This window comes from Crocuta crocuta, unplaced genomic scaffold (genome assembly GCF_008692635.1).
Source record: "Crocuta crocuta isolate KB4526 unplaced genomic scaffold, BGI_CrCroc_1.0 scaffold97, whole genome shotgun sequence".
Taxonomy (NCBI): domain Eukaryota; kingdom Metazoa; phylum Chordata; class Mammalia; order Carnivora; family Hyaenidae; genus Crocuta; species Crocuta crocuta.
The window spans coordinates 8,230,118-8,257,992 of NW_027531999.1; the positions used below are offsets into that span (position 1 = coordinate 8,230,118).

At 40.6% G+C, this 27,875-nt stretch overlaps 1 protein-coding gene across 1 annotated transcript in view; it reads right to left on the reverse strand.

The window, feature by feature from the left end:
- Positions 1–27,087, reverse strand: part of TBC1D30 (TBC1 domain family member 30) — an 81,037-nt gene extending 53,950 nt beyond the window's left edge. Inside the window, exon 1 of the mRNA XM_077775245.1 lies at positions 26,930–27,087. The gene's annotated coding sequence lies outside the window, so the exon portion shown is untranslated. The remainder of the gene's footprint in view (positions 1–26,929) is intronic.
- Between the last annotated feature and the right edge of the window lie 788 nt (positions 27,088–27,875).

Here is a 27,875-nt window from a genome sequence, read left to right on the forward strand (position 1 = left end):
CAACTACAAGAGAAACAAGCAGATGTGTTTATAAACAATTTTGACTGACATTTGAACAATGCACCAAAAAAAAAAAAAAATCCAAAAACACTATTCTTAGTCTCCCTGAAAAGTTTCCAAAATATGTAATGCTTATCACGTGGACGAAGCTCTTAAAATACTAGCTCTCATGGCAGTCAGCATAGGTGTGTAGCCAAAAAGCACATACTCTAGAAGCACCTGCCTGGACTTGAAACCTGGCTCTACCGCACAGTAGAAATGAAACTTGGGCAAGTTAATTGTCTCAGTTTCCTCATCCATAAAATGGGACAATTAAAGTACCTACCTCATAGGAGCTCTCCCAACAATCCAATGATACAGGTAAAGTACTTACTATACTACCTTACTGGCCACAGTAAGCTCTATATAAATATGACCTACTATGTCATTAATATACAGTACAAAACTATCTCTTAAACACTTCATTTTATTAGCAAAAAAAGCCTTTTATTTATTTTATTTTTTAATATGATTTATTGTCAAGTTAGCCAATATACAGTATATATACAGCGTGCTCTTGGATTCCGGGGGTAGATTCCCATGGTTCATCACTTACATACAACACTCCGTGCTCATCCCAGCAAGTGCCCTCCTCAATGCCCCTCCCCCATTTTCCCCTCCCTCTGATTCCCCCATTAATCCTCAGTTTGTTCTCTGTTTTTAAGAGTCTCTTATGGGTTTGCCTCCTTGTCTCTTTGAAACTATTTTTCCCCTTCCTAAGAGAACGACATTTTAAACTAATACATCAATATTGCTAGAGATTACAAATGATGCCACCAGCTCACTCTAGCTTCTTTGCTCTTTAATTATGCTACCACCCATTTTGGAATGGATTTTAGTGTAAAACTAGTCTAGAAAGCCCATGAAAGGGAACATTAATTTAAATTGGCAAATTGCTCACATTTTTCATCATCTTGATTTTTTTAGCATGTTACTTGAGGAGAATTCTCTTCAGTACAGACAAGTTAATCCTTCCTTGCTCTTCACAAATTAATAAAGCCCCAGCATTAATTACCCAACAGCCACTTGCTCTGCAAGATCACCACAAGCAGGAAATCAATCTTTCACAGCACAGTTTAAGTAAGCAATTTTCTTCTCAATCTTTCCATTCCTCCAATATTATAACTTTTTAAATAATGCATGCAAGTTTCTAAAATTTGGCTCAATTGTTTTATTTTAAAGAGTTTCCCAAATGTAGCCCATCATTTATTAGAAAGTTCTGGTCTTTCAATAAATTTTGATTTGCAATTTAAGTAAGTTTTGTGGTGTGCTTCACATTCTTACTTGTATTAACACTAATTCCTCGAGTTAGGGGTGACAAAAACATCCAAGAAGAAGAAATAACTTGCCCCCCAAGAACCATTTTTATAAGTCCGTCAATTTACCAGGACCATATTTTCTAAAGCAAATGCACAAAGAAAGAATAAAAGGACAACTTATAACAACTACCATGTACCAATTGTCTACTATGAATCAACACTAAACTAGGTGCTCTAATTATCTCATTCTACGAAAACAGTAGAGATTATCTTCCAAGAAATGGGGAGCAAAAGAAGAGTGTATGCATATATTATCAGGGTAATTTTTTACAAAGCATAAGAAACAAATGACTAAAAGAAAATGCAGTCAGGGGTGCCTGAGTAGCTCAGTTGGTTAAGTGTCCAACTCTTGGTTTCAGCTCAGGTCACAATCTCACAGTCTGTGGGTTTGAGCCCTGCATCAGGCTCTGTGCTAAAAGTGCAGAGCCTGCTTGGCATCCTCTCTTCCTCTCTCTCTCTCTCTCTTTCTCTCTCTCCCTCTCTCTCCTCCCCCCCAACTCATTCTCTCTCCCAAAATAAAAAAATAAACTTTAAAAAAATACAATTAATTCTGGGTGGTGAGAAGATAGGAGCTTTTTCCCTGTACTTTTCTGACTTTTATTCCCTAAAGAAGGAACCAAGGAAGGAAGCAAAGAAGGAATAAACAAACAAACAAACCAAAAGGTGAAATAACTTTCCAAAGGTCATACAAATAATAGGTGGTGCATCTGGGCTTTGAAGCCCAGGTCTGTCTCACTCTAAAACCACATTCTATCCACTAAGCCAATAAAATATAACCAGATACTTTTATCTAAGCAGGGTCAAAAACCTTTTGGAGGTTCTGAAAGACTTGTTTACAGCCCTGCTTATGTTACCAAAAAGTGAATAAAATGCCCATCATTTCCTCAAACTCCCCCTCTTCTGTTAATCTACTAAAACAAAGTACTGGTAGAGGTAATAAAGAAACTGCCTCATCAAGGTTAGCTCAGAACAGCCGTGAATAAAAAAAAAAATCCCACGATGCCAGAGTAAGCGAATGAAGTTCTTAGGCTCAGCTTACAGAAAACCAGCTGTATCTTTCAGGACACACCATGGGGCATGCAGGAGTTAATTAGTGCCCACAGAGAGACGGGCTTGGTGGAGACACCATGAGGCATGCCCTTCTGCATCAGCTCACCCCATAACTCACCCAGGGAAAATCTGGGCCACCTTAAAGTTCCCCGAGAAACTGCAATTATGATTTATCTCTAAAAATAATTGGCCGAATATGAAACAGGAAACAGGAAGCTGGTTAATTAGCTGAGAAAGCAACAAACCAAAGACCCTCTCCATAGAGAGAAAATGGTAAATGATGCAGACTCGGGGTATAATCAGTCTTCAGTGATGTTCATGCCATTGTTCCATTCCCTCACGTGCAAGGAGCAGCTGTTGTAATTACTACGTCTCAGAGTCAGGATAACAGTTGAGATGATTCAAACCAAATTGCCCAGACTTTGAAAAACGTGTTTGAAAACTCTTGCACAATATCACACACGGTAGCAAAATCTCATTAACCACTTACTGATGCTGAAGCTTTGAAGCAGTGAGTCAACCCTTCAGATGCTCCCTTGCCGTATGTCCAACATTTGCGTTACAAAATTTCATGTACAATTTGATGAAATGAACTTTGGTTAAAGAGGAATGTTAGGACGCTCCACCAACCCAGCTGTCCTCATCTAGAGTGGTTGGAACCACACAGAGGGATGCTATGGGCAGCCAATTCATCAAGATTAGGCCGGTCATGTGAGTTTACCTTCCACCTCTTAAGCTTTATGGCTTCCTACTAGGAAGGTCATTTGGCTCTAAAACAGACTACTAGGGTCTAACAGAAATGACTGTCAGAGAGAAATTTGCAAGGGTAGAAGTCCAAAGAACATTTGAGAACAATGTTTTCTAAGACTTAATTCAATAGCCAGCCATTTCTTGTGTCCTTCCCTGCTGTAGCTTTCTTCGTCACCCTGAAACCTTCAGGTGAGTGTGTCACTGACAACCAGTAGCACATGCCAGTGGTACTTTGGGGAATGGCAAAGGAGGACAGGTGGAGAGTGGAGGGAAGGAGTGAGGAGGAAAGATGCACCGTGCAGGTGCAGAGCACATAGCAATGGAGAAGTCAGACGGCTGAATCGGAATAGATGTGAAACACGCCGCTGCCCCCATGCAGAGCCACCAACAAGGGCTGTTGGGGGCAGGGGCTACATTTTGCTATTAGGTGACTCTAGTACCGGAGGTCACTTTTCATTTGTCCACGGGAGGTGTGCGGAGGGGAGCAGCAGGAATGAGCAGTAAAGACGGGCGCTTCACGCTAAACAGAGCGTAGGAGGGCTACAGCCAGAGAATCTTCGTTTCTCTGACCAGAACAGCTGAGAACGTGGAGAATAAAGACCTGGAGGGAAGGAGAAAGTACAGGAGGGAGACAGAGGGAACAACATGCCATCAGGAGGTCCCATACTCCATGAGGTACAGTAGCAAGCCTTCAGACTGGAAACCACAAACAAGTGAGTGGGCATGAATCACAGAGGCAGAGGGAAGCCACAGAAGCAGTTCTAAGTGAGGAAAAACAAGTCACAAGATCAAAGCTGGGGAGACTGGAACAGGACATGAAGCAGATGGAGAGAGAAAAATGGTTCAGGATGAAGACTATAAAGAATTCAGGGCATTAAAGGTGTATTTTTGATGTAGTGCTATATGAATAGGACAAGGACAGGCCTGCAATGTTCACAGTGTATATATTTGTTTTTGAGAGCTAGGGAAGAAGAGAGGGACGGGGNAAAATCAAGAGTCGGACCCTCAACTGACTGAGCCGCCCAGAGGCCCCAAGACTTGCCGTGTTTAAGAAGTCAGAGCTACTTGATAGTTGCAGCAGCACCATTCGCAATAGTCAAGGGGCAAGAGCAATCCAAGTGTCCATCCACAGATGAATGAATAAACAAAATGCGGCCTATACATACAGAGGAACATTATTCCGCCTTTCAAAGGAAGGAACTCCTGGGGCACCTGAGTGGCTCCGTCAATTAAGCATCCTCCTCTTGTATTTGGCTCAGGTCATGATCTCACAACCAGAGATCGTGAGATCAAACCCCACACTGGGTTCTACATGGACAGCGAGGAGCCTGCTTAAGAGTCTCTCTGCCTCTCTCTGCCCCTGTCCTGCTTTCACTTTCTCTCTCTCTCAAAATAAATAAATAAACTTAAAAAAATTTTTTTTCAATAAATGAAAAAAGACAGGGACACCTGGGTGGCTCAGTCAGTTAAGGGTCCAACTTCAGCTCAGGTCGTGATCTTGTGATTCATGAGCTCAAGCCCTCCATCAGGCTCTGTGCTGACAGTGTGGAGCCTGGCGCCTGTTTCAGATTCTCTGTCTCCCTTTCTCTCTGCCCCTCCCTGCTCACTCCCACTCTCTCTCTCTCTCAAAGGTAAATAAACATTAAAAAAATTTTAAGACATATAATGAATGGTGGTTTACAGGGGCTGAGGAGAGGGAGAAATGGGAAGTTATTGTTTAGTGGGTGTGGTTTCGCAAGATGAAGAGAGATCTGGAGATAGATAGTGGTGATGATTATACAACAATATGAAGGTACTTAATACCACTGAAATATACCCTTAAAATTATTAAGATGGTAAAGTTTATGTTGTATGTATTTTACCACAATAAAAAAAAACGAGGGGTGCCTGGGTGGCCCAATTGACTAAGAGTCCGACATCAGCTCAGGTCAAGATCTTGAAGTTCACATGTTTGAGCCCTGCATTGGACTCTGTGCTGACAGCTCAGACCCTGGAGCCTGCTTTGGATTCTGTATCTCCCTCTCTTTATGCCCCTCGCATGCTCACACTCTGTCTCTACCTCTCAAAAATAAACATTGAAAAACAAAGTATGACAATTCCATGTGCCAGGATGACCCTGAAAAGAGTAAGCATCTAATTCAGGCTATGTAGTCAAAAGTACTTTGAAAGAGGGGTGCCTGGGTGGGTAAGTCAGTTAAGGATCCAACTCTTGGTTTCAGCTCAGGGCATGATCTCAACAGTCATGGCATGGAGCCCCAACATCAAGCTCCACACTGGAGCCTGCTTAAGATTTTCTCCCTCTCCTTCTGCCCCTTTCTCTCTCTCTCTCTCTCTCTCTCTCTTTCTCAAAAAAACAGTACTTGGCAGGAGAGATGATGCTTCAGCTGCACCCTAAAAATAGAACTTACCACATAGAGGTACTGGAGAAAAGAGTACCAGACAGGGAAGTAGCTGTGGCTGGAGAGAATACGGTGAGGTGTTGTTTTTTAACATTAATAAACATTAATGTAATAAACATTAAAAAACAATGTTTATTTTATTTTTAAGAGATTCAGAGCATGAGCTGTGGAAGGGCAGAGAGAGAGGGAGACACAGAATCTGAAGCAGGCTGCAGGCTCCAAGCTGTCAGCACCAAGCCCAATGCAGGGCTTGAACTCACAAACTGTGAGATATTGACCTGAGCTGAAGTCAGACACCTAACTGACTGAGCCACCCAGGCACCAGGAGAATATGGTGAGTTTTAAGCACTACATGTGAGGGATGCCTGGGTGGCTCAGTGAGTTAAGCATCTGACTTCGGCTCAGGCCACGAACTCAAGGTTCATGAGTCCGAGCCCCATGTCAAGCTCTATACTGACAGTTCAGAGCCTGGAGCCTGCTTCGGATTCTGTGTTTCCCTCTCTCTCTCTGCCCCTCCCCCACTCGTGCTCTGTCTCTCTCTGTCTCAAAAATAAATAATAAACATTAGGGGTGCCTGGGTGGCTTAGTCGGTTAAGCGTCCAACTTTCGCTTAGGTCATGATCTCGCGGTTCGTGGGTTCGAGCCCTGTGTCGGGCTCTGTGCTGACTGCCAGCTCAGAGCCTGGAGCCTGTTTCAGAGTCTGTGACTCCCTCTCTCTCTGACCCTCCCCTGCTCACACTGTCTCTCTTTCTGTCTCCTAGAAATAAATAAAACATTAATAAATAAATAATAAACATTAAAAAAAATTTTAGGGGTGCCTGGGTGGCTCAGTCGGTTAAGCATCCAACTTTGGCTCAGGTCATGATCTTGCAGCTCGTGAGTTCAAGCCCTGTGTCGGGTTCTGTGCTGACAGCTAGCTCAGAGGCTGGAGCCTGTTTCAGATTCTGTGTCTCCCTCTCTCTCTGACCCTCCCCTGCTCATGCTGTCTCTCTCTCAGATATAAATAAAATATTAAAAATTTAAAAAAAAAAAGCACCACATGTAACTCATCCTGACTGGAGCACAGAACAGAAAGTGATTTGAAGGAGAGGAAGATAGATAGTCAAACGGCGCTCACACATCAACAATGAAAATGATTTTTCTGGACCGTGATAAACCAGCTGATGGAAGGGTGCTTTAGCTTTTGATCCATGAGTAATTTTGTGGGGGGAAGGGGAATGCCATGAAGGGCATATAGGACAAAACCAGAATAGGAGCTGAGAGAGATGCAGCACCAATTATCCATGTGGCCATAAGCATCTGTGTGTGTGTGTGTGTGTGTGTGCGCGCGCGCGTGTGTATGTGCACTCATTAAAATACACATAACGTAAATTTACCATGTTAGTCATTTTAAGTCTACAGTTCAGTAGTGTTAAGTAAATTCACACTGTTGTACAACCATCTCCAGAACTCTTTTTCCCAAACTAAACTCTATATGATAACTCCCTCCTCCTCCCTCTCCCCAGTCCCTGGCAATCACAATTCTACTTTATATCTCTACAATTCTGGATACTCTAGTGCCTCAGGTAAATGGAATCATACAGCATTTGGCTGTTTGTAATTGCATTATCTCATTTAGCATAATGTCCTCAAGGTTCATCCATCTTGTACCATATGTCAGGATTTCCTTCCTTTTGGGGTGCCTGAGTGGCTCAGTCGGTTGAGTGTCTGACTTTGGCTCAGGTCATGATCTCACAGTCTTGAAGCTGAAGCCCCACATCAGGCTCTGTGCTGACAGCTCAGAGCTTGGAGCCTGCTTTGGATTCTGTGCCCCTCTCTCTCTCTGCCCCTTCCCCACTCATGTCTTGTATGTCTGTCTCTCTCTCTCTCAAAAATAAATACATTTAAAACAGAATTTCCTTCCTTTTTAAGGCTGAATTATGTTTTAATGTATGTATATACCACATTTTGTTTATCTGTTCTTCCATTGATGGATACTTGACTTGCTTCCACCTTTTGGCTATGATAAATAATTTTGCTATGAACATGGGTATACAAATATCTCTTCAAGACCCTACTTTCAATTCTTTTGGGCATATACCCAGAAATATAATTGCTGGATAATATGATAGTTCTATTTTTAATTTTTTAAGGAACTGTCATACTGTTTTCCACAGCAGCAACACTATTTTACTTTCCACCATCAATGTACAAGGGCTTCAATGTTTTGCACATTCTTATGAACATTATTTTCTAGGTTTTTCTTTTTTTATAGGAGCCTTCCAAATAGGTGGAAGGGGGTTATCAACATCTTGCTTGAGCCTTCAATTTCATTATCTGTAAAATGAGCACATTGGATTAAACGATTCCCAAAGATCTCAAATTTCATTCTATGAAGTGAGGGGAGAATTAGGTTGTTTTCCTGGGAAAATTTGGTGAGATCATTTGATCACTCTGAGACTCACAATCCCTAACTATATTCACAGCACTGACACACACTGAAATTCAAATTCAAGGATCATCAACTTAATGGGAAAATTTAAGACAGCCTGGTCCCAGCCATCCATGAGGACGCCAAGGATGCCACTGGATACTGAAGTTGAACGGTCCACATATTCACACTGCTGTACAACCATCTCCAGAACTCTTTTCCCCAAACTAAAACCCTGTAGCCATTAAACAATAACTCCCTCCTCCTCCCTCATCCCAATCCCTGGAGCACACTTCACAGTTCACCCCCACATGCAGGTGTGGGGGATTGTTCACAGTGACTATACTAAAGAGGATTGTTCACAGTGACTATACTAAAGATACCTTCTAACTCATTGTTCAACATTCACTTACATAAAGGGATTGAATTGCAACTAAATTAAAAAATGGCCAGGCTGAGACGGCTGACAGAAGAGGTCATTATCCCAAGAAATCTGTTATGCTTCCTGGTGTGGGGTTATAGCCTTCCCAAATACAGCAAATAAAACTTCAAACGAGGAAACATATTTTCTCAACGGGCCAGCACGAAGAAGAGTCATCAGTAAGTCCCTGGGGAAGAATCCTGTGCTTTCAAACAGGTAAACAGAGACAAGCAGGATGGTCTGCAGAAAAAACAGAAAAAACAAAAACAGAGCCCAGGACTCCTGAACTCACAGGCCAATACGCTTTACAAATGGAGCTCCTCCTGTAACAGGGAGGATTATTATTATTACATCTTTCCAAGAACAGCAACAAAAATTAAAAATCTATTAATATGGATGCATATATACTATTTAGCTCCAACAGCATTCAGGTCTTTTTGTAGGAGTACTGAAGAGACTGGTGTGGGAACCAAACATGAGAAGCCTCTTTAATGTTCTATTAAGAGTCATCATCCAACACTTGAAAACCACAAGGGTTAAAGATGGTGTATTTCATACTTTCTGTGGTTGATCTTGGGAGAATTAAGGCAGAAAAATCTCAGAGAAGGCTACCAACAAGGGCTGAAAGAGATCTGCCCCCAAAAGAGTCACAATGTATGGTGAAAACAAGGAAATGACTTTTGTGCCTTCTTTTCATTCATTTTTAATTATATTACATACTGATTCTGGAAACTGTGTGATCTGACAAAGCAGAAAACTGCTGGATATGAGAAAGACTGAGTAGGAAGGGGTCCAAGCCCCAGATAAGGAAAAGGAGCAAGCCTGCCCTCTGGTGGACATCCTGAGTAGTGGCAACAAGACCTTTTTTTTAAAGCAGGCTTCAAAGGGGTTGGGGGGCAGGGCTTGAACTCACAACCCTGAGACGAAGGCCTAAGCCAAGAACAAGAATCCAACGTACTTATGGGACTGAGCCACCCAGGCGCCCCGAGAATGAGACCCTTTCTGTCTGCACCTTTACCTGGAGGATCCAGACACGCAAAAACCCAAGGCACCATCTACAAGTTTCATGCATATCAGAAACATGGGAAAGATCACAGGCCAAATGGTAAACTCTGACATTGCCTTAGTGGAACCCCTTTTTGCAAACTGTGTTCAGAAGGAACTGCTGCATAAGACCAAAAAAGAGCCCTATCTAAAAGGTTAGGCATGCTGTGATCTGCATTCATTAGAAGCTATTCTTTCCCAACATTAGGTGGGTAGGTAGGTAGATTTTTTTTAAGAGAGAGAGAGAGCACACACCAGGGAGGGGTAGAGGAAGAGCAAGAGAATCTTAGGTAGGCTCCACCCCCAGCTTAGTGCCCAACATGAGGCTCAATCTCAGGGATACCAAGAATTGGTCGCTTAACTGAGCCACCTGGTGCCCGTCAAAATATTATTTCTCTCGAGTCTGTTACTAACACCTACCTGTTCATGCTTTTACCAGAAAAAAAAAAATGATGTTACATTACTGTTCAGTGATATATAAACCACCAGAAGTAAATATCATGACAAAAACACCAAGCAGCAGGTAGGAAAAAACTTCCGACATCCTGAGGAGGGAGGCAGGGTCAGATACATATTTAGAATTGGGTAAGTAAACTTTTACAATACTGTTGAGGACATAAAGACAATACAGCTGAATTATCTGTATTTGCTATTGTCCTGTGACCTGATAAATAAATTTTCAAACAATTTTTCAGACTTTCTTTCTAATTAGAATGCTAGAACCTAATTTTTCCCTACTCACTCCATCCTCACATAGAGATAAGACTGTATTAACATCATCAAGTAATAAGTATGTCCTTGCCAAATGGCCAAACTCTCAAGTAGCTTTCAATCTAGCTAGGAAGGCAGTCATATATACTAGTGTGCTGTGTTCTGTTAACAGTTATTCTAGATTAATTCTTAGGTACCCTCTAGTTCCAAAGTTCTAACATGTTATGATTTCACAAAATTCCTGCACATTTACTAATGATAAAGTTCCAATCTCGACCACCCTGATACTTACTGCTCCCTCCTAATCTGTCCCTTTCCTGTATGTCAGTGATGAATCCAAACCTGCACTGTTGTTCACAAGCTCCACGCCTACTGTCTGTCTGTCCCCCTCACCTCCATCGTCAAGTCACCTGCCTCACACATGCACGGTGACTTTGATCCAACCTCTTGATTTATCCACCAACCCACCCACCCAGCTATCCATCCAACAGATCTTCCATGAGCTCCGTTGCAATGCCAAGCATTGTCGTAACAGATGCTGAGGACAAAAAGGTGAATGATATAGCCTCTCCCTCAGGAGATCTATGTCAAATGGTGGGGTTGGGGGGGAGGAAATAAACAGATGTATAAAGAAACAAATTACCACCATAATATATATATATATTATATATACAATAAAATGTTATTGGTGCTTTAAAAGAACTAAGGATAAGGAAGGACAGGATTAAGAGGAGGAAACGGTTCATCAATAATAACAAATGGGGACACAGAAAAGGCTCTATACAAGGAAGTTGGGACAAGCGTAGTTCTCAACCCATTTCATTGCGTCACCAAAAGACTTTGGAAAGAGTATAACACCCTTGCTGTAAAGCAATAATGTGATGTCTGTCTCCAGCATCCTACTGAAATAGAAACTCCCCTCCATCACTTTATTTTTTTAATATTTATTTAAGAGAGAGAGAGAGGAGGAGGGAGCACACGAGCAAGGGAAGAGAAGAGAGAGAGGAAGAGAGAGAATCCTAAGCAGGCTCCAAGCTCAACTTGGAGCTGGACATGGGGCTCAGTCTCATGAACCATGATACCATGATCTCCGCCAAAATCAACAGTAGGACACTCAACTGACTAAGCCACCCAGGTACCCCCATCATTTCAAAAAGGCAAAAATACCAGGGCGCCTGGGTGGCTCAGTCGGTTAAGTGTCTGAACTTCAGCTCAGGTCATGATCTCACGGTTCATGAGTTCAAGGCCCGCATCGATCGGGCTCTGTGCTGACAGTGCAGAGCCTGCCTCGGGCTCTCTCTGTGCCCCTCTCCCACTCTCTAGCTCCCTCAAAATAAATAAATAGACTTTATAAAAAGGCAAAACTCCAATACACTTTTCATTTTCCTATTTGACTCCTCTATAGTAATTATATGTACAGTCACATGAACTTTACAAAGGTTCCTGAGAACTGTTCTACAGAAGCTAAAACTGCATCTCTTTGAGACATCTGTCCTCCAACAGCTTCCTCCCTAACAGCCCCACGAGGTGCCCCTATGGGCTCCCAGCTGCAAGCACTTACCAATGCCTCCCAAACCTTGCCCAAACCCCAGAGCCCCCAGATTCCTCCTCCTCCCATGCCACCCTCCCAGCCCTACCCTCCTTCCTAAATGTCTCACTGCCTCTTCTCCATTCCCAGGGCTCCTTCTCCCAGAGCCCATCAATTCAACTGATTTATAGCATCGGCTTCCTCCAGATACTCCCCACGTCCACCCTCCCTCTGCAGCCTGTCCTCCCCATGGTGCCAAAGTGACCCTTGAAACACAAAAATCCAAGCACATCACTCCAGTGCTCAGCAAGTGGTGCTATAGGACACAATGTAAACTCCCGCCTCAAGCTCTGCTCCTTCCCTCCAGCCTCCAATGTTATATAATTTGGTAACACAAGACTAGTGAAAGTATCAGGAGTATCTGATGCTCTCATAGCCTCTGCACCATTATCTCTGCCTGAAATGTCTCCCCAGCCCTCCCAGCCTCACCCACATGACACCTATCATTCCTCTATCCCAGTTCCTTGCGATGACTCAAGGAGAATCAAAGGGGATTCTCATCTTTGCTCCTATCTCTTTTTGAGCAGACAGGCAGGTGCCTACTTTCAGATATAAGGTGTGTCCCCAAAACATGTATACATATCCTCTTCCCAACTGAGACATATACAAGATGAGCGATCTCCTTGCATGCTCTGGAGAAGAGTAAGCTAGCTTTCCCAAAAAGCTAAAAATGTAAAAATACCTACTTACGAGTATTCAGTATCTCTTCCTCCAACAACCCCACCCATCAATTTTTTTAAAACATGAGGAGCCTCAACAACTTTCACAGTTGCCTTAAAAAGGCAAGTAACCAAATGCTAATGGAAAAGGCAGCCTCTAACCCTTCCCACTGGAGGAATAAAGGCAGTAAGAGTAAATGATAGAGCCAACACTATTCTAACCATGTCACATACTTTAACTCACTTAATTCTCATAACGAGAAGTAGGGATTATCATCATCCCCTGTTTACTGATGAGAAAACTGAAGCATGGGAGTGTTAATGAACTTGCACAAGATTACACACCTGGTGAGTGGCAGAACTGGGATTCAAGTCCAGACAACACAGAAGTCCCCCCGCCCCGGGTCTGTGGTTTCACTTTCTGTGGTTTCAGTCACCCACAGTCAACTGCAGTTCAGAAGCAAATGATGCCCCTAATGTATGATATCCTGACCTTATCTCATCAATATAGGCATTATATCTTCTCACGTTCTCACAAGAAGGGGAAGTACAGTACAGTGAGATAATGTGAAAGAGAGAGAGATCACATTCACATAACCTTCATTACAGTATATGGTTACAGTTATTATAGTCTATTTTATTATTACTCATTAATCTCTCACAGTGCCTAATTTGTAAATTAAACTTCATCACAGTTGTGCATGTATAGGAAAAAATACATAGTATATACAGGGTTCATTACCATTCGTGGTTTCAGGCATCCACTGGAGGTGGAACCTAGCTCTCGTAGTTAAGGGAGGACTACTATACAGAGAACATAAATCTAATACTGTTTAAGAAAGCTTAAAAGAGAATGAGAACTCCCTCTACTGACTGTGTATATATTTTTCTCTTATCATAACTGATAGCAAGGACACCAACCAAGGAAGTCCTGAGTCACCAAAGAGCTGAGCGAGTATTAGCAAAAATCTCAACTTTCCTGCCCTTTGCTTTGCTCTACCATTAGGTTGGGAGTAAGTAGAAATCAGATTTAAGTTCTTTTCTGGCTCTAAATGATGGTAACTTTGAAATTCAGATTTGCTTTTTTCTTTTTTTAATAAATTTTTTAATGTTTATTTATTATTGAGAGAAAGACAGAGACTGAGACAGAGCACGAGCAGGAGAGGCAGAGAGAGTAGGAGACACAGAATCTGAAGCAGGCTCCAGGCTCTGAGTTGCCTGCACAGAGCCTGACACGGGGCTCAAACTCACAAACCGTGAGATAGTAACCTGAGCTGAAGTTGACGCTTAACCAACTGAACCACCCAGGCGCCCCACATTTTTTTTCTAAAAGCCACAAGAAACATCTGCTTTTTTCAAAGGCCCAACAGTCTCTCGGAAGTTGGAGGTTCAAAAGCTGTTACTGTTTCAAATATTCCACAAATTTGCAGTATGCGTAGGAATGAGCAAATTAGGACAAAACAGAAAAAAAAAACCCTAAGCTGCAAGACACTAAAGAGGTTTTTTTTTTTTAAATGAGAGGAAACGGTGGCTAAAAATATTGTAAGCAATTACAATCCTGTTGCTTTCATCTAGTCCTGTTCTAAGTTACTTCAGGGCAGATCAAACTGCTAATTATATATTAAAATACACCTAAATCTGTTAGCCATATTGACAGAATTGTGTCAAAACTCACAGTTCTGCCACCAAGTTCCAAATTCAAATCAAATCGGCCTTAATTTTTTTTTTTTTAAGATTTTATTTTTAAGTAATGTCTATACCCAATCTGGGGCTCAAATTTACAATCCTGAGATCAAGAGTCTCTCCCTCTGCCAATTGAGCCAGTCAGGAGCCACCAAATCTACCTGAATTTAAATGCTAACTTCCTTATATGTCAAATGTATCTCAGTAAAACCAGAAAAAAAAACCTAATTTCTTTTTACCTTCTGAGCTTATGGAAAAGGAATATGCACATATGAATGAAGAAATTGCATGTAGGGGCGCCTGGGTGGCTCAGTCAGTTAAGCATCCAGCTTTGGCTCAGGTCATGATCTCATTGTTCATGGGTTCGAGCCCCACGTCAGGCTCTGTGCTGACAGCTAGCTGAGAGCCTGGAGCCTGTTTTGGATCTGTGTCTCCCTCTCTCTCTGACACTCCCCTGCTCATGCTGTCTCTCTCTCTCTCTCAGAAATAAATTTAAAAATATATATATATAATTTTTTAAAAGAAAAAGAAAAAATTGCATGTAAGTTTGGTCCCCACAAAAACCACACTAAAATTAGAGTACAGGAATTTTTATCATAACCTCTAAGGACCAGGAAAAAAGAAGCAGAGACAACAAAATGTTGAAACAAAAGGCATACAGACAAGTAAAAACTGACACAGCAGAGCCTACAAAGCCAGATCCCAGGTTGACAGGGCAAAGCTTCATTACATCACATATCCCACAAAACACTCAGAGACGGGCAGCCTGCTCTTGAGGAGGCTTTTTTTTTTTTTTTTTCTTGAAGGAGAGAGAGAGACAGAGCATGAGCAGGGGAAGGGCAGAGAAAGAGGGAGACACAGAATCCTAAGCAGGCTCCAGGCTCTGAGCTGTCAGCACAGAGCCCAACGCGGGGCTCAAAGCTCACAGACTGCAAGATCATGACCTGAGCTTAAGTTGGTCGCTTAATGGACTGAGCCTCCTCCTTGAGGAGGCTTAATAAGGAGAACTTGGAGAACGCTGCTGAGAAACGGTTGCATCGGTAGATCCGCCCCCTCTACTTCATGAGGCTGGGCAATTACTCCTCTCTCATCCCTACAAAGTTTGGAGGTTTCATTTCTGAAGAGTGTTAAAACAAAAAGTTGCTGAATAGCCAGCTGACAGTTAGGACCTTCCTTAACACAAACGGACTCAGTGACCACCTACATGCTGACTGCTGAAGGCAGAGACCCCAGCCCTTACCCCCATAGACCCTCACAATCCAAGCAGGAGGTCAGCAGGCTCTTCCCTGAGGAATCTGAGCAGCCCCAAAGGAAAGACCTGAAGATACTTACCTGGGGGCCCATCCGGGTGACTCTTTAGCAGAGCTCAACATCAAGAAGACTTACTGGACAGCTCAGGAGTTCAAGTCGCTGTTTTAGACTCCCACACTTAATTATAAGCAGACAGCCAAGGACTACTAGATATCTGAGAAAAGACTCTAAATATAATAACAGTTTTGAAAGTTTCTTTCCTCCTTGTATAATCTCTTTCCTCCAAATTGTTTTCTGTTTGTCCGTTTAGTCTCTATCATTAATATCCCTGAAGCAATAAGAAAATACATGAATCTGTAAAAGAAGACTAGGACACTATATATAAAACAAACAGTCAAATAACAATCCCAGAAAAAGAGGTCTCAGGAACAGGATTGGAAAATAAAGTTGTGATAGTCTCCAAGAAAGTAATGCAAAAAAAAAATAAAAAACAAAAAGACACCAAAAAATAAAAGAGATGGAAAATAAGAAAACAAAGAATATTAGAGAACTAACCCAGAAGTTCCAAAAGCCAAAAGATAGGATTCCAGAAAGAGGAAAAAGAAGAGGAGGAAGGAAAAGCATCAAAGGAATAATTTACATAAACATTCCAGAACTGAAGGGTATAAGTTGTGTGACTGAAAGAGTCTATAGAGGCCTGGCACAATGGCTGAAAACAGACCCACACCAAGCAAAATAAGAAGGAACGTGATAAGTTCAGAACACCAAGAACAAAGAGAAGATTCCACAAGCTTTCAGAGAGGTGGGGGCGCGGGGAACGTCTAGTACAACGGAGGAGGAATCAGAAAGGCTTCAGACTGAAGAGCAAGAATGGAAGCAGAAGTCAACGGAGCATGTATAGAATTGTCAAAGGAAGGATCTAATAAAGACATTTTCATTCCTGCACAATTTCCAAAATTCTACCTCAGGCACCCTTGCTCAAGGGGATACGGGCAATAATAAAAAGAATAACTGGGAAAGAAGAAAACATGGGATATAGGGAACAAAAGATCCAACACGGGGTGGGGGGGGGGAGGCAAAGAGAGGGAAGGGAAACCCCAAGGGGACAGCTGTGCGCCAGATTGAGCACAGCCAGTCCAGATTGTAGCAGTGTGGCTCAAGGGACAGTTGTATTGATGGCAGTCAACGCATGATGCTTCCTGCTACTGGACCATCTTTCTAATTCAAGGACAGAATGCCGAGGAGGGCAGGTCCACATTCTTATCTGGACTTCTTTATCTCACATTGTGCTAAGGAAGTGCTCACCCACTCCTCCCCTCCATGTCCACAAAAGTGCTTTGTTTTGACCCACTTCTGAGAGCAAGAGCAAGTCATGGAAAGCTTTGAATCAAAAATAAAAAGCAGGCCACTCCCCCAACTTAGGTGATCACGCAGCAAATAGGCTAAACCTCAGCCCTGGCAGATGCCACAAGACCCATTTATAACCTTGCTCCCTGACTCCCTCTGAAGAGGGGGATGTGTGCATTCTCAGGGGAACCCAACACCAGATTGTGCCCCAGAGACTGGCTTATCTTTTGGGAGCTTTTATCTAACAGAAGCAACATTAATTACCCTTTCTGTGTAACTAGGCTTGGGCTTGCTTCTTAGTTTCACAAAACTATACATTATTTAGGAATTTATACAGCAGGTGGAAAAACTATTAAGAAAAGTAGAAGAATGTGAGGAAGAGAGGAAATTTCAACCAGAGAGGGGCACTCAGGGGTTTCTAATGTTCTAGTAACTGTTAGTCAATTTTGGTTAGTAGATATCCACATACGTAGAACTTTATTTTTTAAATATACTTCTAACATACATATGTGTGTGTTAAGATACTGTTCTTTATAATGATACATTCTATAATAAAACATTTTAAGTGGTAAGTGAATTACTTTTTTTTTTTTTAATGTTTTATTTATTTCTAGGAGAGAGAGAGAGAGCCAGAGACAGCATGAGCAGGGGAGGGTCAGAAAGAGAGGGAGTCACAGACTGAAACAGGCTCCAGGCTCTGAGCTGGCAGTCAGCACAGAGCCCGACTCGGGGCTCGAACCCACGAACCGCGAGATCATGATCTAAGCGAAAGTCGGACGCTTAACCGACTAAGCCACCCAGGCGCCCTGTGAATTCCTCTTTAAATCACTGAAATTGTTTTAATACCTTGAAACATCAAAAGAACCCTAAAAATAGTCTAAAATTTTTGTCTATAAATGTGAAAAGTTATGGGAAATGGGCAAATCCTATCTACTTTACCAAAGCTGATACAAGAAGAAATAGAAAATAGAAATAATCCGGGGCGCCTGGGTGGCTTAGTCGGTTAAGCGTCCGACTTTCGCTCAGGTCATGATCTCGCGGTTCGTGGGTTCGAGCCCCGCATCAGGCTCTGTGCTGACGGCCAGCTCAGAGACTGGAGCCTGTTTCAGAGTCTGTGACTCCCTCTCTCTCTGACCCTCCCCTGCTCATGCTGTCTCTCTCTCTCTCTCTCCTAGAAATAAATAAAAATATTAAAAAAGAAAAAAGAAAATAGAAATAATCCTATCATTTTTAAGGTGAACCCATAATTTAAAACCTTCCTAGGGATGCCTGAGTGGCTCAGTTGGTTAAGCATCCGACTTCAGCTCAGGTCATGATCTGACCGTTCATGGGTTCGAGCCCCGCATCAGGCTCTGTGCTGACGGCCAGCTCAGAGACTGGAGCCTGTTTCAGAGTCTGTGTCTCCCTCTCTCTCTGACCCTCCCCTGCTCATGCTGTCTCTCCCTCTCTCAGAAATAAATTTTAAAAAATTAAAAAAAAAAACCCTTCCTACTAAGAAAGGTTCAGGCCCAAATATTTTACCAGTGGATTCTATAAAACATGAAAGAAATAATTGCAGTCTCACACAATCTCTTCCAAACAATGGAGAAATGAGCACACTCTGTAGCTTATTTTATGAGGCTCCCAAAACCTGACAAGAGCATTATAAGAAAGGAAAATTATAGGCTTGCAGTCATGAACATAGCCATAAAAATCATCAACAAAATTTTATGAAAAACAAATCCAGCAATATATATATGTTATATGTATGTTATATATATATGTATATAACATACATCTCATGACCTAGTTAGGATATTTCCAAGAATGCAAAGCTGTTTTAACATTCAACATATTATCTCAATACAGCAATAAAGTCATAGGATAAAGTTCAACATCTTAGCAAATTGGACAAGAGAATTTCCTTAATTTGATAAAGGATTTCTACAGGAAACGTTCAGCAAGCATTGTACTTAATGGGAAAATGATGGGGGGGGGGCTTTCCCTCTGAAATTGTACCTGAGATAAAAATTTCACCCATTATCACTACTTCTATTGGACATTATCATGGAAGTACTAACCAGTGCACAAGACAAGTGTAAGAAATGAAAGAATAAAGAAAATTGACATAAAACTGACCATATTCACAGATGAGAAAGATTATGTTCCTTAAAAAAATACAAAAGAGGGGCAGCTGGGTGGCTCAGTCAGTTAAGCGTCTGACTTTGGCTCAGGTCATGATCTCACAGTTCGTTCCAGCCCCGTGTAGGGCTCTATGCTGACAGCTTGAAGCTTGGAGCCTGCTTCGGATTCTGTGTCTCCCTCTCTCTCTGCCCCTCCTCCACTTGAGCTCTGGATCTGTCTCTCTCTATCAAAAATAAACAGACATTACAAAAAAAAATTTTTAATACAAAAGAATTTACCAGAGTGCCTGGCTAGCTCACTCAGTAGAGCTTGCAACTCTTGATCTTAGGGATATAAGTTCAAGCCCCACATTGGGTGCAAAGATTACTTAAAAAAAATAAATAAAATCTTTAAAAATATATAAATAAAAAATTTAAGAATAATGTACAGATAATTAGAAGCAACAACAAAAAAAGTTAAGATTACTAGATATAAAGTCAATATGGAGAAAACAACCATATTTCTATGTACTAGAAACAAACAGAAAATGAATTTTTTAAAAAGATACCAATTTAAAATAGCATCAAGAAACCTCAACTACCAATTGTTGGCCACTTCAAATCTGCCCTAACCTGCTTTTTTATTTCCCATAGTACTTATCACTTTATCACCTTCTTGCATACATAAATAAGTATTTATTGATTCTTAGTGAGCAGATGACCCAGCTAGGTCAAGGAAAGAGAATTATGGAACTTTCTGGAACTGTGGACAGAGGTCTATTCTTTCAGGTAAGGTTGAATAATCGGAGATGCTACCGTGGCCATTTTGGTGTTTTCTGCTGCGGAGAAAAGCACTGCTAAGAGATGAAATCATATTCTCAAAGATACTGTATATGGGCCACTGTATCTGATTTAGTTACAGCTGAAGCCACATCCTTGGAATTTTAATTATGTAAGCCAATCAATTTCCCTTTTCACTTAAATCAGCTTAAGTTGTGTTTCCGTACTCATGACTGGAAGGAGGTTTTTCACTATTACAGTGTCGTAACAAAACAAAATGATGAACTGAAAAACAGTGCATTAATCATTCAAAATTATATTTATGGATAATTTATGCCAACTTATGATGTTACATGAAAAAGGCAGGAAACAAAAGTGTTATGTGGTACACTGACTTTGGAAACACCTTTTCAAAAAAACATAAAACACTTGAATAAATATTCAAAACTATGAAAAAAATGTCTTTAGAAAGTGCTTTTTCCTCTCCTTTTCACACTTTTGTATTTTCCAAAGTTTCCATAAGGAGTAGGCTATATTTTTAACATATTTTATTGTATTTATTATATCAATAACACATTATACCATAAAACATTGGATTGTGAGTAACTTGTTCTGCGAGTGTTCTGCAAGATGAACAAACATTTCTAATAAATTTTTACTTGATAAACGAGCCAGGTCTTGCAATACATGTAGTTTGTGACACCTAATGTCACATGATCACAACTGAACCAATGGCTCTCTCTCTCTTTCTGCAAGGTTGTGGGTGATTGTCAATGCAATGGCACATTTCTGCAAAATCCTCAAAAGGAGGCAAAAGGAAGGGTCATTGGATAGGTTCCTTGTTAAAGTTCCACACACACAAAAAAAGATTCCATTGAACCAACAGACAGCAGTGATTCCGTTAGTGATAGTGAAAGTCATCCTACACAATAACCCTCCTCTCTTGTTTCCTTCTTATCAGCCATGAAGGTTTTCAAAGGCCAGTGCAGGTTAATTTGTTTATTTTTCTTGGTGTTTTTGTCTTTTTTTTTTTAAAGTTTTTTTAGTGTTTATTCATCTTAGAGAGAGACAGAGATAGAGACAGAGACAATATCTGAAGCAGGTTCCAGGCTCTGAGCTCTCAGAGCAAGCCCAGAGCTGCATAGAGCCCAATGCAGGGCTCGAACCCATGAGCCATGAGATCATGACCTGAGCCAAAGTCATATGCTTAACTGACTGAGCCACCCAGGAGCCCCTGTGTTCTGTATTTTATTATTTTGTATCATATTACAGTAATTATTTTATATGAATATTTTGGGGTCATGGAACAAATTATCTGAGTTTCCATTATTTCTTATGGGGAAATTCACTTTGATATAAAAGTGCTTTTGGATTACAAGCATGTTTCTAGAATGAATTATGCTCACAAACCAAGGTTTAACCGTATTGAGATATAATTCACACACCATAAAATTCACGCTTTTAAACTCTACAATTTAGTGATTCTTAGTAAATTTACAAAATTGTGTAACCATCACCACTATCTAATTGCAGAACGTTTTCATCACCCCAATAAGAAACCCATACCATGAGCAGTCATTCTTCATTCTCCCTACCCTGGCCCCTGGCAACCACGAATTGACTTTCCATTTCTATGGATTTACCTCTTCCAGACATTTCAAATAGAAGCATACAGTATATGGAATTTGGTGTCTTGCTTCTTTCTCTCCACATAATGTTTTCAAGGGCCATCCCAGTTGTAACATGAATCAGTGCCTCATTCCTGTTTATGGCTGAATACTATTCCATAGTGTGGATATACCACTTCTGTTAATCCATTCACCCACTAATAGACATTTGAGTTGTTTCCACTCTTTGGCAATCAAGAATAGTGCTGCTACTGACATTAACATCCAAGTGTTTGCAGGGACCTATGTCTACAATTCTCTCAGGGAAACACCTAGGAGTGGAACGGCTGGTTGAGTGTGTTTACTTTTATAATTTGTTCTGAAAACACAAGAGAATTGTTTCTTAGCAGGAAATGTTGACTGTCAGTGCCACCAACCTGGAGCCACACAGACTCCTTCTCCTGCCACAGAGAAGACTATTTTAGAGAAGACAGCCATAGGGAAAGAAGAATAAGGACCACTCACTAGTTGACAGGTGTCAGTGTTTGCCAGGCGTTTATGATAGACAGCAAGATTTAATCGCAGTGTTATCAAGATGCCAGGGTAGACACATTAATCCAATGAGGCAGTAAGCTGTTTAAAATTCCTGTACTTATTGACAAGGCTAAAATATAAAGACAATACTTTCATGAATGTTCACATTTTTTCCACCCTTCTTTCTTACCAGTTTTCCAATGACAGCTAGATTTTATTACTTAGTTTATACTACGATTTCACAAACTCAGCTAGCATAACTTAAATATATATACTACCAATGCAGAAAATTATAAAATTAGAAAATGCTGATAATTAAGATGGCCTCCCTTCTGCCTTCAGGAAAAATAATTAAGTCACATAATAAGCAAACCACTTAAAAACCTTAACATCAGAAAGAAAAACAAAAAACTCCTGGCCAAATATTCATCTAATTTTCCCATTGTCTTGAAACCTTGAAGTCAATTTTCCTGCACACCTGTGTGCACATAATGACTAGTAAAAGTACTACCATTCTTATTATTAATTTTACTATTAATATTAAAGTGGTTACACCATGCTTATCCTTAGATAAATGGCTAAATATGGGGGACACATGATCTTCTACAAGGCAACTATTGATCCTGCTCTTCGTAATCCCATCCCATTTTAAAATAAAGCAACCTCAGGCACCTGGGCGGCTCAGTCAGTTAAGTCTCTGATTTTGGCTCAGGTCATGCTCTCACAGCTCGTGGGTTCAAGCCCAGTGTTGGACTCTGTAATGACAGCTCGGAGCCTGGAGCCTGCTTTGGATTCTGTGTCTCCCTCTCTCTCTGCCCATTCCCCGCTTGCACTCTGTCTCTCTCTGTCTCTCTGTCTCTCAAAAATAAATAAACATTAAATTTTTTTTTAAGTAAAGCAACCTCAGGGTTCCTGGGTGGCTCAGTCAGTAAGTGTTCAACTCTGGTTCAGGTCATGATCTCACTGTTTGTGAGTTTGAGCCCCACATTGGGCTCTGTGCTGACTGCTCAGAGCCTGGGGCCCATTCCGGGTCTCTGGCTCTCTCTGCGCCTTTCCCATTCCTGCTCTGTCTCTTTCTCTCAAAAATAAACATTGGGCTGCCTGGGTGGCTCAGTTGGTTGAGTGTCCAACTTCAGCTCAGGCCATGATCTCATGGTTTGTAAGTTCGAGCCCCACGTCAGGTCTGTGCTGACAAACAGCTCAGAGCCTGGAGCCTGTTTCAGATACTCTATCTCCCTCTCTCTCCCTGCCCCTCCCCTGCTAATGCTGTCTCTCAAAAATAAACATATGTTAAAACAAATTTTAAAAAATAAACATTAAAATTTTTTAATAAAAATTAAAAAATATAAAACAAAGCAATCTCTTTGACATCAGCCATAGTAACCTCTTACTAAATATGTCTCCAGAGAAAAGAGAACCAAAAGCAAGAAATGAACTACTGGGACTTCATCAGGATAAAAAGTTTCTGCACAGCAAGAAATAGTCAACAACAGTAAGACATCCAGATGGCTAACAGACACCTGAAAAGATGCTCAACATCATTTATCATCAGAGAAATACAAATCAAAACCACAATGAAATACCACCTCACACCAGTCAGAATGGCTAAAATTAACAACACAAAAAAACAACAGAAGTTGGCAAGGATGTAGAGAAACGGAAACCCTCTTACAATGTTGGTGGGAATGCAGACTCATGCAGTCACTCTATAAAACAGTATGGAGGTTCCTCAAAAGGTTAAAAACAGAGCTGCCCTATGATCTAGCAACTGCACTACTAGGTATTTACCCAAAGGATATAAAAATACTGAGTTGAAGGGACACATGGTCCCCGATGTTTATAGCAACATTATCAACAACAGCCTAACTATGTAAAGAGCCCAAATGTCCATCGACTGATGAATAAAGACATTGTAAAAATATACAATGGAATATAACTCAGCCATCAAAAAGAATGAAATCTTGACATTTGCATCAGTGTGGATGGAATTAGAGTGTATTATGCTAAGGGAAATAAATCAGAGAAAGACAAATACCATATGATTTCACTCATATGTGGAATTTAAGAAACAAAACAAATAAACATAGGGGGATAAAAAAGAGAAAGGCAGGCGATCACCCAGACTCTTAACCACAGAGAGCAAACTGAGGGTTGCTGGAAGGGAGGTGGGCGGGGGGATGGGCTAAATGGGTGATGGGCACTAAGGAGGGCACTTGTTATGATGAGTACTGGGTGTTATATATAAGTGATGAATTGCTAAATTCTATTTCTGAAACTAATATTATACTATATGTTAACTGGAATTTAAATAAAAACTTGAAACAAAGTAAATAATAAAGGGATTCTACCATAAGGCTTGGTGTAAGAAACCATAAAATCCAAGCAGTTATATGTGTTTGAAATAAAAACAATCTAGTCATTTTGGTTCATAATCCATACTTGCTTATAAAATCATATCCCCTTTAGTGAGTGTATCAATAGGAAACAACCCAATTTAAAAAAAGATTAAAAGTTTTATATTGTTTTATATTATAACATGTTATGGAAGGGGAAACATCACTTATGGAAAGAATTAAAAGCACTGAATCCATATATAGAGGGAAAATGAGGGTTATCTGGGCTTCCATATATTAAATACAAAGAAGTCAACATACGTGTTGTATTTGAATGCATCACTGCCAATCACTGCTGAAATGAAAGCTCAGTTATTCATTACAAAACAGTAAAGTCCGAATTCTTTAGAACTCTAATCAAATGTACTTATTAGTTGACTTTGAGGAAAGAGGCAAAATGTGCAACTACAAGAATCAGACATCTAGTCACAAAACATCTAACCTCTGAAGAAATAACCAGTAGATATTTTGAACAATGTGTACACCATAATACAATATCATATGATGAGAACAATAATTCCGATCTGCTGTCATTTCTTAAGGATTTTTTAAAAGTTTATTTAGAGTGTGTGCGTGTGTGTGTGTGTATGTGTGTGTGTGAGAGAGAGAGAGAGTGAGTGAGTAGGGGAGGGGCAGAGAGAGAATCACAAGCAGGCTCTGCATTCTTAGCGTAGAGCCTGGCACAGGGCTCGAACTCACAAAACTCAAGACTATGACCTGATCTGAAATTAAGAGCCAGTCACTTAACCGACTGCAACACGTAGGCGCCCCTGATCCATTGTCATTTCTTAATTCAACAAAAAACATTCTGTTCCAGTTAGTAGAATCTTATTACAAAGATGATAATTTAACTCCCAAGGTTAAGAGGCATTAATGCCGTACTCTATGAAATACAAAACGGTGGGGGCACCTGGGTGGCTCAGTCGGTTAAGCATCCGACTTCAGCTCAGGTCATGATCTCATGGTTTGTGGGTTCAAGCCCCGCGTCGGGCTCTGCGCTGACGGCTAGCTCAGAGCCTGGAGCCTGTTTCAGATTCTGTATCTCTCTCTCTCTCTGACCCTCCCCTGCTCACGCTGTATCTCTCTCTCTCTCAAAAAAATAAGTAAAACATTAAAAAAAAAAAAAAAGGAAAAAGAAATACAAAAGTCTTAAAGAGACAAACTATAAAATACATAGGAAGGCTGCGTTCACAAATTCACAACTGTGAGCACAAATGTGCTCGTGGACACATTTTTCTAAAAAACACAAATGCCCTTCCCTTTATCAGTTAAGTAAATTCAAACTCTAAGTGATTATCAGTCCCTGGGAATTACCCCGTAATCCTGTGTCAGCCAGACATTCCCCCCGTCTCCTAACACTAGTGCCCTCCCCCCCTTGTACTTTTTCCCACACATCCAGACTCCCCGCATTTACCACTCCGTGCTTTTCACTTCTGGTACCGAACCATAATAATGGGAGATGAAAACACAGTTGAAAAGAGAAAACTCGAGGTATTTCAAAATAAAGGGAAAGTAATAGAATTTTTACTAGACACACATGTGAATCAATCAGAATCCATGGAAAAATATCAAATAACTTATAACACAGGCCAACTCTTTGTAGATAGATACACATATAAAATACACATGTATGTGTATGTGTATCTATATCTGTATCCTCTCTCTCTAGCTATTTCAGACGAGTGCCGAGCTCTGGAGAAAACCCTATTCAAAACCAGGTAATTCCCTTACATCCTGCTCCTTGGATAGACCATCCTATGAGTATGACAATTAAGCAACATTCTGTTTAATTTACATTTGGTTGAAACCTTCTTTAGTAAACAGCAAGAGTGATAACACGGGGAAAACTTACGGTGATATAATAAAACAGGAGGAGGAAAACATGGTATTTACTTTTCACGATAAACATAAGAATGAAATTTAAGCCATTAATTTTATTATCTGAAACTAATCAAGCCCTGAAAATTATCTTATGAAAACAAACACATCTTAATTTGGAATTAAACAAACAAACAAAAAAAAAAACTCTAAAAGGTATCACTTCAAGTATAAAATGTGACGGGATAAAGGAACAAAATAAAGCAACGTTCACATGCACCCAAAAACCTGTCACAGGCATTTGATCAAAACATCACTGGTGCCTAAATTTGCCATACCTGAATACTGTTCTGCCGTGCTGCATGTTAATAAAGAATACAAAACAAAAACAGGGAAATGTTAGCAGAATAAAACATAAAACGATTGCATGGAAAACTAAAAGACTAATTGACAAGGTTTTACCTCCCATATCTAACATGGATCAGTGATTGAACATTTTTAACTCAGTTAACAAACCACACAGCTCTTAGCTATGGATGGATGACCTATGAGACAGATTTAATTTGTTAAAATACTTCGTCCTTTTTAAATTCCAAAGCAAGTGTAAGTTCCTGCTATAAGTGTCCTTCTTGAAAGTCAATGTTTAATTCACTTATTACAGCAACAGAGAAGAAGAGAACAAAGGCCTTGTAGGCTGTGTCTATTGGATGCAGTTCTAAAAATATTTTAGTCATTATTTAGCATCAGGTAAAAATAACCATTGTCAAAATGAAGCACTATTTCAAATCTAGAATGATAAAACAAAATTTGTAACATCAGACATGGACTACACATTTTTACCCAAAACACAAAACAAACAAAAAAACCCCCAGGAAACTGAGAGGTTCATGGTTCTAAGTTCTGATGGTCTAAGCTCCCATTTAAAACTTTGCAATGTACTCAAAAACACAATGACTACTGGCTCAGCTCCACTAACGTTCCAGACGCATGGAGCCCAAGGCATAACCCCCACTCTAGCACTTACTCCGCTTCTGGGACACGGCCTGAAGGCACGCAGTCACAATATCACAGTTTCTCTGTACTTTATGCAGAAGCCTATCTTTTTGCTTCAGCTGCCGAAGTAACTTCGCGGATTGTACGCTGATTCTATACTTTAGCTCTTGAAGGATTGTCTTTAGTTCATTCGTGTCTATCAAAGAAAAAGAAGAATGAGAAAATAAATACCCTGAGAAGAATACAGATTCCAATGTAACACTTACTAATCACAGGATGAATACCTAGAACATCCATTGAAACCAAGTAATTCTAGCTTCTTACCCATGATTAAATGTATGTGTGCAGCTGACATATTCTGATCAAATAAATCACTCAAACATTTCCTGCCCTGGCTGTGAGACAATTCCTGTAAGGTAAGTTTTATCTTTGATGCTACTTCCAATGCGTAAGCAAGGAAAGACTCTTGTCACATGTAGCTCAAGTTGCAAATTCACCTTTCATTGCCTGAAAACTGGCATGTATATTTTGTATATTTAAAGTGCTCAGATGGGAAGCTTACAAGGAAAGAGCCCTTTTGAATCTGTTACATCAATGATAAATCTAACAGCTGATAACAATTTTTTTTAATAAATATTTATTCATTTTTGAGAATGTGTGTGTGAGCAGAGACAGAAGGGGGCAGAGGATCTGAAGTAGCCTCCATGCTGACAGCAGTGAGCCCAATGCAGGGCTCAAATTTACAAACCTTGAGATCATGACCTGAGCTGATGTTGGACACTCAACCAACTGAGCCACCCAGGCACCCTTGATAACAAATGTTTTTGTTTTGTTTTCCTTTAAAGTGTATTCATTTATTTTGAGAGAGACAGAAATAGCATGAGCTGGGCAGGGGCAGAGCGAGAGAGGGAGACAGAGAATCCCAAGCAGGCCCCACACTGCCACATGGAGCCTGACATGGGGCTCGAACTTAAAAA